This window comes from Hemiscyllium ocellatum, chromosome 31, assembly GCF_020745735.1.
Source record: "Hemiscyllium ocellatum isolate sHemOce1 chromosome 31, sHemOce1.pat.X.cur, whole genome shotgun sequence".
Lineage (NCBI taxonomy): Eukaryota > Metazoa > Chordata > Chondrichthyes > Orectolobiformes > Hemiscylliidae > Hemiscyllium > Hemiscyllium ocellatum.
In genome coordinates, this window is record NC_083431.1 from 2,701,844 (window position 1) to 2,714,532 (window position 12,689).

At 45.7% G+C, this 12,689-nt stretch overlaps 1 protein-coding gene across 3 annotated transcripts in view; it reads left to right on the forward strand.

Moving 5' to 3' along the window:
• The first annotated feature begins 237 nt into the window (after positions 1 to 237).
• The window catches only part of LOC132830345 (pigment epithelium-derived factor-like), a 31,781-nt gene continuing 19,329 nt past the window's right edge, over positions 238 to 12,689 (forward strand). Inside the window, exons 1-2 of one of the 3 annotated variants that reach the window (XM_060847982.1) lie at positions 238 to 431; positions 2,920 to 3,204. The gene's annotated coding sequence lies outside the window, so the exon portion shown is untranslated. The remainder of the gene's footprint in view (positions 432 to 2,919; positions 3,205 to 12,689) is intronic. The other 2 variants (XM_060847981.1, XM_060847983.1) reach the window with 2 other exon arrangements.

Consider the following 12,689-nt stretch of genomic DNA (forward strand, 5'->3'; position numbering starts at 1 on the left):
GATGTTCCCTCTCCCTGGCTGCTGTCACTGTCAGGGGTATGGGCTGGAGGGTTTCACTGAGTTCAGAGACCTACACATTCTCCAGTCAGGTTTCCATTCGTTCGGTTTGTCCCCAAATAAAGACAGATGCAGCTTTAGTTTGAGTGTTTTCTCCCGCAGTGAGCCGGCCCAGTGGGGTCCCAACACTTCCTTTCTGGTTAGTTTAGCCAGTGCCTGCGTGGACAGGAAACAGCTTCTCTCTCTCACTGGGATCCCGGGAGATCAAGCGCATTTCTGTTCTCAGCCACGTCGCTGTGTGTGGGTCCGCCAAAGCCCAGCACTCTCCCTCTCGGCACCAGAAGTCCCGACGTCAGGACAAATATTTACCCAGGATTGGGACTGGACTCCGCACACCGTTCCCACTTTGCAAAAACCGCTCAGTGCTGAGGCAGGTAAGGCGCTGGACAGTTTTACTGTGAAATTACTAAAATCCGAGCAGGGAACGAGAGGAGAGGGAGTTCTGGAGCTGAAAGCTAAGAAACATTTCCAAACTCTTCTCAAAACAAGAGTTGTGCTGAGGGGGCAGTGGACTGACGTTTCCGCATGAGACAATTTAAACCAAAAATGAACTGAGATTAATCTTGGAAGGACAACATTTGAGCTCAATTTGACCATCGGATCAGAGTGAGATGACATTCCCTGGTACAGTTTGTAACTGAGGACAGTTATTGTAGGTGCCAGGCGTAGACTGGATTCGGGGACATTTATATAGCACTTTTCCCACATGATGGAACTTTCCAAAATGCTTCACAGGAGTTTTCAATGAAAGTTGGAGTCCAGGTTCCCTGGTTATTACCAAGATCAGTCTCAGGGCAGTTTGAACATTATCCAACCTTCTAGAAATGTACTCAGAGGGGAGCATCCTGTTGGTGGTGAGTTGATTTGCCTGCTCCTCCCCAACAGGCCCCACAGAGTTTGTCTCTCTCCAGAAAATGCTCAGTTGTGACTGTTATAGAAAAGATTCAAGTGGTTGTCTGAGCAGGGAGAGGTAAAACCATCACGGATTTGGTAACACATTTATCATCAACTCCTGAAACAAAAACAAAACAAAACCCCAAAAGAACGGTTCAAACAGCAAAATCCGAAATACCTTCATTTCAAACAAAACACAAACCAACTCTCCCAGGAATCCTCCTTCCTGAAGGAGATGCTGGGAATGTACCAGCACGGGAAGCTGGGATCCAAACCTGGGGTTTAACTGACTGGATAGTGCTCGGATTCATTACCATTCTCTCCAGTGAGAGGGGATAGGAAGGGGTTTGATTCAAAGGCCGCTTTTGACCGAGGGTGGCATCAAGGAGCCCGAGCAGACCTGGAATCAATGGGTATCAGGGGGCAAACTCTCCACAGGCTAGAGAGATAGCTGGCACACAGGAAGATGGTTGTAGTTGTTGGAGGGTCAGTCATCTCAGCTCCAGGAGATCTCTGCAGGAGTTCCTCAGGGTAGTGTCCTAGATCCAACCATCTTCAGCTGCTTCATCAATGACCTTCCCTCCATCATAAGGTCCGAAGTGGGGATGTTTGCCCATGATTGCACCATGTTCAGCACCATTCACCACTCCTCAGATAATGAAGCAGGTCATGTTCAAATGCAACAAGACCTAGACAATATCCACGTTTCTGCTGACAAGTGGCAAGTAATATTTACACCATACAAATGCCAGGCTATGATCATCTCCAACAAGAGAGAATCTAACTACTCGCCCTTAATATTCCATGGTGTTAGCATCACTGAATTCCCCCATTATCAACATCCGGGGCTTACTATTATCCAGAAATTCAACTGGATTCACCACATAAACATAGTGGCTATAGTTTGCCTCACTAAACTTATTGAGTTCTTTGAGAAGGTGACCAAACAGGTGGATGAGGGTAAAGTGATTGATATGGTGTATATAGATTTCAGTAAGGTGTTTGATAAGGTTCCCCACGATTGGCTATGGCACAAAATAGAGAAGGTGATTTCATATGGTGTATTAGCTTTTATGGGTAGAGGGATTGAGTTTTGGAACCACAAGGTCATGCTGCAGCTGTACAAAACTCTGGTGCAGCCGCACTTGGAGTATTGTGTACAGTTCTGGTCCCCGCATTATAGGAAGGATGTGGAAGCTTTGGAAAGGGTTCAGAGGAGATTTACTAGGATGTTGCCTGGTATGGAGGGAAGGCTGAGGGCCTTGAGGCTGCTTTTGTAAGAGAGAAGGTGGTTGAGAGGTGACTTAATTGAGACATATAATCAGAGGGTTAGATAGGGTGGACAGTGAGAGCCTTTTTCCTCAGATGGTGATGGCTAGCACGAGGGGACATAGCTTTAAATTGAGGGGTGATAGATATAGGACAGGTGTTAGAGGTAGTTTCTTTACTCACAGAGTAGTAGGGGTGTGGAACGCACTGTCTGCAACAGTCCATGTGCTGCAGGGTAGACCCACAATGTCTTTAGGGAGGGAATTCCATGATTTTGATCCAGTCACAGTGAAGGAACGGCAATATTTCCAACTCAGGATATTAAGTGGTTTGAAGGGGAACTTGCAGAGGGTGGTGTTCCCATGTATTTGCTGTCCTTGTCCTTCTAGATTGGAAGAGGCCATGGGTTTGGAAACTGTTGTCCAAGAATCTCTGGTAAATGTCTGTATTGCATCTTGTAGATGGTACACGCTGCTGCTATTGAGCGTTGGTGGTGGAGGGAGGGGGTGTTTGTGGGTTTGGTGCCAATCAAGCAGCAACTTGCCAACTTTAAGGGCATTTAAATGGTCATTGGATAAACACATGGGATAGTGTAGGATAGATGGGCTTCAGATTGGTTTCACTGGTCAGCACAACATCGAGGGCCGAAGGGTCTGTACTGCGCTGTAATGTTCTATGTTTCTGTGTTTCTACGAGCAGGTCAGAGGTTAGGAATACTGCAGTGAGTAACTCCCCTCCTGATGGTCCAAAGTCTGTCCACCATCTACAAGGCACAAGTCAGGAGTGTGATGGAATACTCCCCACTTGCCCCTGGATGGGGGCAGCTCTAACAACACTCAAGAAGCTCGACACCATCCAGGACAAAGCAGCCGCTTGATTATGGGTGAATCAAATACAATGGGTTGCCAGAGATTTGATGAAAAGCTGGTGAAAGGGAAGAGAACATGATTCCTGTTTGATCAGATGCATTTCTATTTGGCTCAGGTATTTCTCACTAAGATTATTGTTGGCTGTGTGTCAATCCAGGTGATCCACATTCGCTATTAGCTCTTCCAATGTTTTCTACCAATGTAGGAACTTCTTATCAAACAAAGTATTGGAAACACTAATACATTTAATTCATCAAATTTAAGGTAAGGCTTGATGTGTATATACATGATCAATGGGATTGGAACAGATGATTCTAGTTTTGGGACTTCACACACTCTCTCTCTCTCTCACTCACACTCTCTCTCTCACTCACACTTTCTCTCACACACTCTCTCTCACTCACACTCACTCACACTCTCACACACGCTCTCACTCACACTCTCTCACACACGCTGTCTCTCACACATGCTCTCTCTCACACGCTCTCTCTCACTCACACGCTCTCTCTCACTCACACTCTCACACATTCTCTCTCTCACACTCTCTCACACACGCTGTCTCTCACACATGCTCTCTCTCACACGCTCTCTCTCACTCACACGCTCTCTCTCACTCACACTCTCACACATTCTCTCTCACACTCTCTCTCACATACTCTCTCTCACTCACACTCTCTCTCACACACACGCTCTCACTCACTCTTTCACACACACTCTCTCTCTCACACTCTCACACACACTCTCTCTCACACACTCGCTGACACTCACACTCTCTCACACACACACACTCTCTCACACACTCTCTCTCACTCACACTCTCTCTCTCACTCACTCTCTCTCACACACTCTCTCACTCACACACACACACTGTTTATAAGCCACTGTGAATAGACTGAGTGCGAGCAAATTGCAGCAGATACTGGAATCTGTACTGAAAACAACAAATGCTGGAGATCACAGTGGGTCAGACAGCACCTGTGTAGAGACAGCAAGCTAATGTTTTGAGTCTAATGATTATTCGTCAGAACCATCTAGATTCGAAACATTAGCTTGTTGTCTGTCCGTGTAAATAGAGTGAACTCTGCCCAGTTCCCCTGGCAAAGATCTATGGTTAGGTAAAAACAAGGACTGCAGATGCTGGAAACCAGATTCTAGATTAAAATGGCACTGGAAAAGCACAGCAGGTCAGGCAGCATCCGAGGAGCAGGAACTCGATGTTTTGGGCAAAAGCCCTTCCTCAGGAATAAAGGCAGGATGCCTGCAGAGTGGAGAGATAGACTCCCTGAGATTCTTGTAGAGAGAAGAGGAAAATGTCTTCAAGGTAGGCATCCTTGCAAGAGGATTCGCAGCAAGGTTAAAATCAACAAGGTAAAAACGAGGTTGTTGTTAATTGCAGTTGTATTCTTGTGAAGGATGAACAGAGTCTTCAGTGTCACTACTGGGGAGCTACAGCTGCCTGAGTTAGGTTGGACCAGTCTCCTGTCTGCCTCTCTGTGTACTGCTGGTTACTGACAGTGAGTTTCAGGGTGGGGGACTGAGGGGTGAGTGTGCCGTGTTAAGGCTGTAATAGTCCCAGCTCTCTCTCGAAGCAATATGTGAACTAGGCAGAAACTGTGCTGCTCTTTCTGAAGTTAACTCCGTGAACTGGGAATCAAACAGGCTCTAACAGCTTCATCTAATAAATGTGTTTATGGAAAGTTTAGATCCTTGAGTTAACTGCCAGGCGGCAGAAATATGTTTAAGAGTCAGACAACATTCCATTTCTCAAAACTATGATCAATCAAAACTCTAACTTGTCCAAAATTGAAATCTAATGTTTTAACTGGGGTTTAGCTTCTATTTAATCCTAAATCTTCTCTGATGGATTTTCAGGTTGAAACATTATATTTTCATTCTAAATGCTGTTTATTAATCCAGTTATTTCATTCAAACTGCAGCTTCTGACCAAACAGTGGGTCGTCAGTCAAGCCCCAGTAACAGAGGGAGAAATAACTCGGGTGTTACAGACTGTGGGTGTGTGGGATCAACATCTCTCTGGGTTACTGTTTGTGACAGGACAATGACCTTAGGAAGGAGACTCTGACCTTGGGGACAACAGCACAACTTCACCAGATCGATACAAAAACAGAAATTGCTGGGAAAACAGTGTCTGTAGAGACTCTTCATTGGAGATCACTGGACTTGAAACGTGTCCCTTTGTGTTCTCTCTCTAGAGAAGCTGCCAGACCTGCTGAGTCTCTCCAGTAGTTTCTGTTTCTGTTTCAGATGTCCAGCACTTGCACTTCCTTGTCTTATTGATGAGATGAGACTGGGTGAAAAGGTGACATTGTGAAGATGATTTGAATGGACTGAGTTTAGAAAGGTGCAGGGTGGGATAGATCTAAAACATGGAGCAGCAGCAAGCCATTCAGCCCCTCAGGCCTGACACCTTTTCAGGGTGATTACAGCTGATCATGTTCGTTTAAATTCTGCCGCCCACCTCCCCCCCACTCCCACTCCCATTTCTCTCCCTGCCTCACAAGAATCTCGTCACCTTAGAACCATAGAATCCCTACAGTGTGGAAACAGGCTATTCAGCCCAACTGGTCCACACTGGTCCTTTGAAGAGCATCCCACCAGATCCATCCCTGGACCCCATCCCTGCATTTCCCATTGCTAATGCCCCCCAGCCTGCACATCCCCAACACTATGGGCAATTTAGCATGGTCAATCCACCTCATCTAGCTTTAGAAAATATTCAATATCCCACCCTTACTGCCCTGTGAGGCAGTGTGTTCCTACCCACTGAGAAAACCAACTCCCCTCATCTCCTTGCCAAAAGGCTGATCCCTAATTCAGAAACATTGCCCGCTAACTCAGTACGCCCCAGAAGAGGAAACATCCTTCCCACATCCACTCTGCCAAGACCACTCAGAGGCTTATAGACTTCAATCCTGACACCCTTACTATCTGACCAGAAGGTACAGGAACAGAAACAGGCCATTCAGCCCATCGATTCTCCTCCACCATTCAATGAGATCATGGCCAATCTGAGAAGCCTCATTTCTAAGGTCCTGCCTTTTCCCCATAACCCTTGATTTTCTTACAAAGAGATTTTTAATTAGTTTCTTCATGTGATGGTCCTTACTTTTGTGTTCAATTCCTGTTGTAATAAAGGATAACATGTCATTAACCTTCTCAGCTATTTGCAGAGCAGACTATCTTCTGTGACTCAACACCTTGGACCCTGCAGGCACTCTCTGGCCCAGTTTTATTTAGTCTTTCTATCAAAGTGAACAACTTCACATTTTACTGCATCATACTCCATCTGCCACACTCACTTACTCCATCTCTATCCACCTTCTTTATCCTTATATCCACTTCACAGCATCCTGATGTGTGTATCTTTGACCCAGTCTCCTTCCTTTCAAACTGAAGGTAAAACTCAATCATATTGTGCTCACTGCTACTTTGAGATGTGTTTATTTAAGATCATGCCCGAATCCTCTCTTCTTACCAAGTCTCATATAATCTGCTCTCTAGTTGCTTCCAAAATGTACTACTCTGAAACACTGACTTGAAAGCATTTTCTAAACCCCTCCCCCAGGCTGCCATTTCCAATCTGACTTGTTCAATTGAAGAATTGATTATAATTAGCACTGTCCTTTTCTAACAGGGTCTGGTGAAGAACCATCGTCATGTTAGTGAGGAATGTTAGTGAGGAAACGGTGCCCTGGAGATTGGAGCTGGATTGGAACTAACACAGCCGGGACTACATTGCGAATCTCACCCCCTCCCTTTCCAGAGGCATCTTGAACTAGATCTCTGGAGCTTTGCTTATCTCTGGCTGTGAGGTTGAGGGAGTGAGCAATGATTACGGCTGCATTGTCTGGCTCTGCCTCTGTCTCTGCTTAGTAAATACGATCTTTGACCTGAAGATTGTGTAATGTCTGGGTCAGTGTCCATTCTCCTAGAGCCCAGCTCAGGACCTGAGGCAGTGAAAAGGCAGGGCAGCTGACTGGTCCCGGGGACACATTTAGCTGCTGGGGTTCAGCACCTTGTAACAGTCACAGTAATTCTTCAAAAGACTCCTTCAGCTGGGGAATATGACTCTGGGCTGTTGTAATATCGAAAGTTAAATTGAAATGGTTTGAAGTGGACAGTCTCAGTAAAGTCAACATTACACAATTGATCTCCATAAAGCAACTTAAAATTGACACAAATCTCAGTGCACTTCACCCATGTGTCACGTGGAAAGATAGGGCTTGGACGAACGAAATATCAGTGGTGTCACCAAAAATATAGCTAATGTTTTAGGTTTTACAGAGGATTGGAAAGGAAGGGAAGGAAAGGTAAAGATTTTTGGAGTGTCCAACCTTTCTGGATCACCTTGGAAACTGTGTAGTTACTGATCAATCTGCAGGAAACACCAATGAGCTTTTCAGTCAGGCTGGACCACATATAACATCAGGAGAGAGTGAGGGCTGCAGATGCTGGTGATCAGGGTCGAGAGTGTGGTGCTGGAAAAGCACAGCTGGTCAGGCAGCATCTGAGGAGCAGGCGAATCAACATTTCAGGCATAAGCCTTTCATCAGGAATGAGGCTGGGAGTCTCGGAGTTGTACACATGTAACTAACTGGCCCTTGGTATGGATTGTTATTGGACAGCCAGCAATGTATAGAGTGGTTTCTGGAAGGTATAGAATTATGGGTATTGTAGCCACCATTACTGAACTTTTACATGTCAAACACCAGCTTCCAGAAGAGGTGGAACTACTCAATCTACCATCCAAACCTGAGAGGGATTCCCGGAGAATGCTGAGGATGGGACAGGGGTGAGTGTCAGGGAAGGAGAGATTCAGAGTATGAGTTGGTGGGGGGGGGGGGGAGGTATAGCTGAATGATAAAGGACATTGGAAAGACAAGGCGAGTGAGGCCATGCAGGTATTGGAGGAGGTTTTGGAGGATGATAACAACAGTCACTGCTGTAATATAGGAAATCTTAAACATATAATAAACATATCCTAAACATATAATAAACATATCCTAAACATATAATATAGGAAATCCTAACACCAATTTGCACACTGTAAGATCCTTAAAAAAAGCACCTGATAATCACAAGTCTTTCTGTTTTAAGTGTTGGTCAAGGGAATGGTAGGAGCCCAGACATTGAGCAGAGCTGCTCCCACAGCTTCCAAGTAATAAAAAAGAACAAAGAACATTGACAGCTCAGGAACAGGCCCTTCGGCCCTCCAGGCCTGAGCCGATCCAAATTCACTGTCTAAAGCTGTCGGTCAATTGCTAAGCACCTCTGTTGGCAACGCATCCCAAACGCCCACCACCCTCTGTGTGTGAAGTACTTGCCACATGTATCCTCAAACTTTCCACCTTTCACCTTGAAAATGTTATCTCTCTCGTTACTGAATCCCTCATCCTGGGAAAAAGCTTGTCCCTATCCACCCTGTCTATACCCTTCATGATCTTGTAAACCTCAATCAGGTCCCCCCTCAATCTCCTTTTCTCGAATGAAAATAAACCTAATCTACTCAACCCCTTCATAGCCAGCACCTTCCATACCAGGCAACATCCTCGTAAACCTTCTCTGCACCCTCTCCAAAACATCCACATCCTTTTGGTAATGTGGCGACCAGAACTGTACACAGTATTCTAAATGCGGCCGAACCAATATCATGTACAATTTTAACATGAAACGTCATAGAATCTTTTCAATCCACCTGAGAGTTGACTCCCTCAACACTGCCCCCTGTCTATGCAGCAGTCTCTCAGTTATGGTGATAATAGACAATAGGCAATAGGTGCAGGAGTAGGCCATTCTGCCCTTCGAGCCTGCATCACCATTCAATATAATCTTGGCTGATCATCCTTAATCAGTATCCTGTTCCTGCCTTATCTCCATAACCCTTGATTCCACAATCCTTGAGAGCTCTATCCAACTCTTTCTTAAATGAATCCAGAGACTGGGCCTCCACTGCCCTCTGGGTCAGAGCATTCCACACAGCCACCACTCTCTGGGTGAAGAAATTTCTCCTCATCTCTGTCCTAAATGGTCTACCCCGTATTTTTAAGCTGTGTCCTCTGGTTCGGCACTCACCCATCAGCGGAAACATGTTTCCTGCCTCCAGAGTGTCCAATCCTTTAATAATCTTATGTCTCAATCAGATCCCCCTCTCAGTCTTTGAAACTCAAGGGTATACAAGCCCAGTCACTCCAGTCTTTCAGCGTAAGGTACTCCCGCCATTCCAGGAATTGACCTCGTGAACCTACGCTGCACTCTCTCAATAGCCAGAATGTCTTTCCTCAAATTTGGAGACCAGAACTGCACACAGTACTCCAGGTGTGGTCTCACCAGGGCCCTGTATAGCTGCAGAAGAACCTCTTTGCTTCTATACTCAATCCTTCTTGTTATGAAGGCCAGCATGCTATTAGCCTTCTTCACTACCTGCTTACCTTCATTAACTGGTGTACAAGAACACCGAGATCTCTTTGTACTGCCCCTTTACCTAAATTGATTCCATTTAGGTAGTAGTCTGCCACCAAAGTGGATAACCACACATTTATCCACATTAAACTGCATCTGCCATGCATCTGACCACTTGCCTAACCTGTCCCGATCACCCTGTAATCTCCTAACATCCTCCTCACATTTCACCCTGCCACCTAGTTTAGTATCATCAGCAAATTTGCTAATGTTACTATGAATACCATCTTCTATATCATTAATATCATGGATTTAGTAAGGGGAGGTTATGCCTGACAAACCTGTTGGAATTCTTTGAAGAGGTGACAAGTAGGTTGGACCAGGGAAACCCAGTGGATGTGGTCTATCTAGACTTTCAAAAGGCCTTTGATAAGGTGCCACACGGGAGGCTGCTGAGTAAGGTGAGGGCCCATGGTGTTCGAGGTGAGCTGCTGGGATGGATTGAGGATTGGCTGTCTGACAGAAGGCAGAGAGTTGGGATAAAAGGTTCTTTTTCAGAATGGCAGCCGGTGACTAGCAGTGTCCCGCAGGGTTCAGTGTTGGGGCCACAGCTATTCGCATTATATATTAATGATCTGGATGAAGGGACTGGGGGCATTCTAGCGAAGTTTGCCGATGATACGAGGTTAGGTGGACAGGCAGGTAGTACTGAGGAAGTGGGGAGGCTACAGAAGGATCTAGACAGGTTGGGAGAGTGGTCCAGGAAATGGCTGATGGAATTTAACGTGAGCAAGTGCGAGGTCTTGCACTTTGGCAAAAAGAATAAAAGCATAGACTACTTTCTAAACGGTGAGAAAATTAGTAAAGCCAAAGTACAAACGGAACCGGGAGTGCTAGTCGAGGATTCTCTAAAGGTAAACATGCAGGTTGAGTCCGTGATTAAGAAAGCGAATGCAATGTTGTCTCTTATCTCAAGAGGGTTGGAATATAAAAGCAGAGATGTGCTACTGAGACTTTATAAAGCTCTGGTTAGGCCCCATTTGGAGTACTGTGTCCAGTTTTGGTCCCCACACCTCAGGAAGGACATACTGGCACTGGAATGTGTCCAGCGGAGATTCACATGGATGATCCCTGGAATGGTAGGTCTAACATACGAGGAACGGCTGAGGATCCTGGGATTGTATTCATTGGAGTTTAGAAGATTAAGGGGAGACTTAATAGAGACGTACAAGATAATACATGGCTTGGAAAGGGTGGACGCTAGGAAATTGTTTCCATTAGGCGAGGAGACTAAGACCTGTGGACACAGCCTTAGAATTAGAGGGGGGTCAATTCAGAACAGAAATGCGGAGACATTTCTTCAGCCAGAGAGTGGTGGGCCTGTGGAATTCATTGCCGCAGAGTGTAGTGGAGGCCGGGACGCTAAATGTCTTCAAGGCAGAGATTGATAAATTCTTGTTGTCTCGAGGAATTAAGGGCTACAGGGAGAACACTGGTAAGTGGAGTTGAAATGCCCATCAGCCATGATTGAATGGCGGAGTGGACTTGATGGGCCGAATGGCCTTACTTCCACTCCTATGTCTTATGGTCTTATGGTCTATATATTGTAAAAAGCTGCAGTCCCAGCACTGATCCCTGCGGTACCCCACTGGTCACCGCCTGCCGTTCCGAAAGGGAGCCGTTTAATCACTACTCTTTGTTTCCTATCAGCCAACCAACTTTCAATCCAAGTTAATACTTTGCCCCCAATACCATGATCCCAGCTGATCTTAATACTGGACAAATCAGATCTCAGGCTGAAACGAGCTGGATAGATCATTTATTTTTCTTGGTTTTAACAAGGTGATCTTTAGCTGGAACAAGCACAATGCTGGAGACGTGGGTTGAACAATGAAACAGAACTTTGTTATGCCACAGAAATGAAGATAAAACAGAATAAACCAAACTATTAACATACACAGATGTGTAACAATTTCACAACAGAAGGTAAAATACAATCCCACTAATCCTAGCAACACCTTGTGATCACATCATAGAGAATTCCTGTCTCAATCACATCCATAGGGATTACCTGAACAGTAACCTCAATTGCCAGGCTTGAGAAGCTGATAACCTCTTCCTGGAGTCTTCACACAGTGAGAACGTGGAGGTGCCGGTGTTGGACTGAGGTGGACAATGTCAGTAGTCACATGACACCAGGTTATAATCCAACAGGTTTATTTAAAATCACAGGCTTTCAGAACATTGCTCCTTCACTCTGATGCAGAACTCTGAAAGCTTGTGCTTTTTAAATAAACCTGTGAACTATAACCTGGTGATGTGTGACTTTGGCACACAGCTCGGCTCAGAACATCTCAGCTCCAAAAACTCCTTTCACCAAAAACACTCCAGCTCGAACTTTAACTCTTTACACGGAGGTAATCTGTTCCTTAAACAGGGGCAACATTTTAACACATCCTCCTTCAGCAGACTCTTCTACATTACCGGCCTAACAGAAAGGTTTCTTCAACCTATGGGCATTTCCCAAAGCCAAAAGAATTCTGGGATTTTCTCATTGAAAATGCATGCCGCAGTTTGCTTTGTTCACTTGTATAAATACTCCCAATGAAAATACAAACCTATTACTCTCCAGGAGGTCACACTTACATAATACAGCATAAAAGAAATCATCAGGACTGTAGAAGTGCTTAAACATTAATCAGTAAACCTCTTCAAACACACAATGATCCCTCATGCCACTACTTCAAAATCCGAATGGCCAAAATAAATGATTCTATAGAAATTACACAGCTATTACCCACCGATAGAGCGGCCCTCCCTCAGCACTGACCCTCTGTCAGTGCGGCACTCCCTCAGCACTGACCCTCTGACAGCGCAGCGCTCCCTCAGCACTGACTCTCTGACAGTGCGGCACTCCCTCAGCACTGACCCTCTGACAGTGCAGCGCTCCCTCAGCACTGACCCTCTGTCAGTGCGGCACTCCCTCAGCACTGACCCTCTGACAGCGCAGTGCTCCCTCAGCACTGACTCTCTGACAGTGCGGCACTCCCTCAGCACTGACCCTCTGACAGCGCAGCGCTCCCTCAGCACTGACCCTCTGACAGTGCGGCACTCCCTCAGCACTGATGCTCTGACAGTGAGACACTCCCTCAGCACTGACCCTCTAACAGTGCGGTTCTC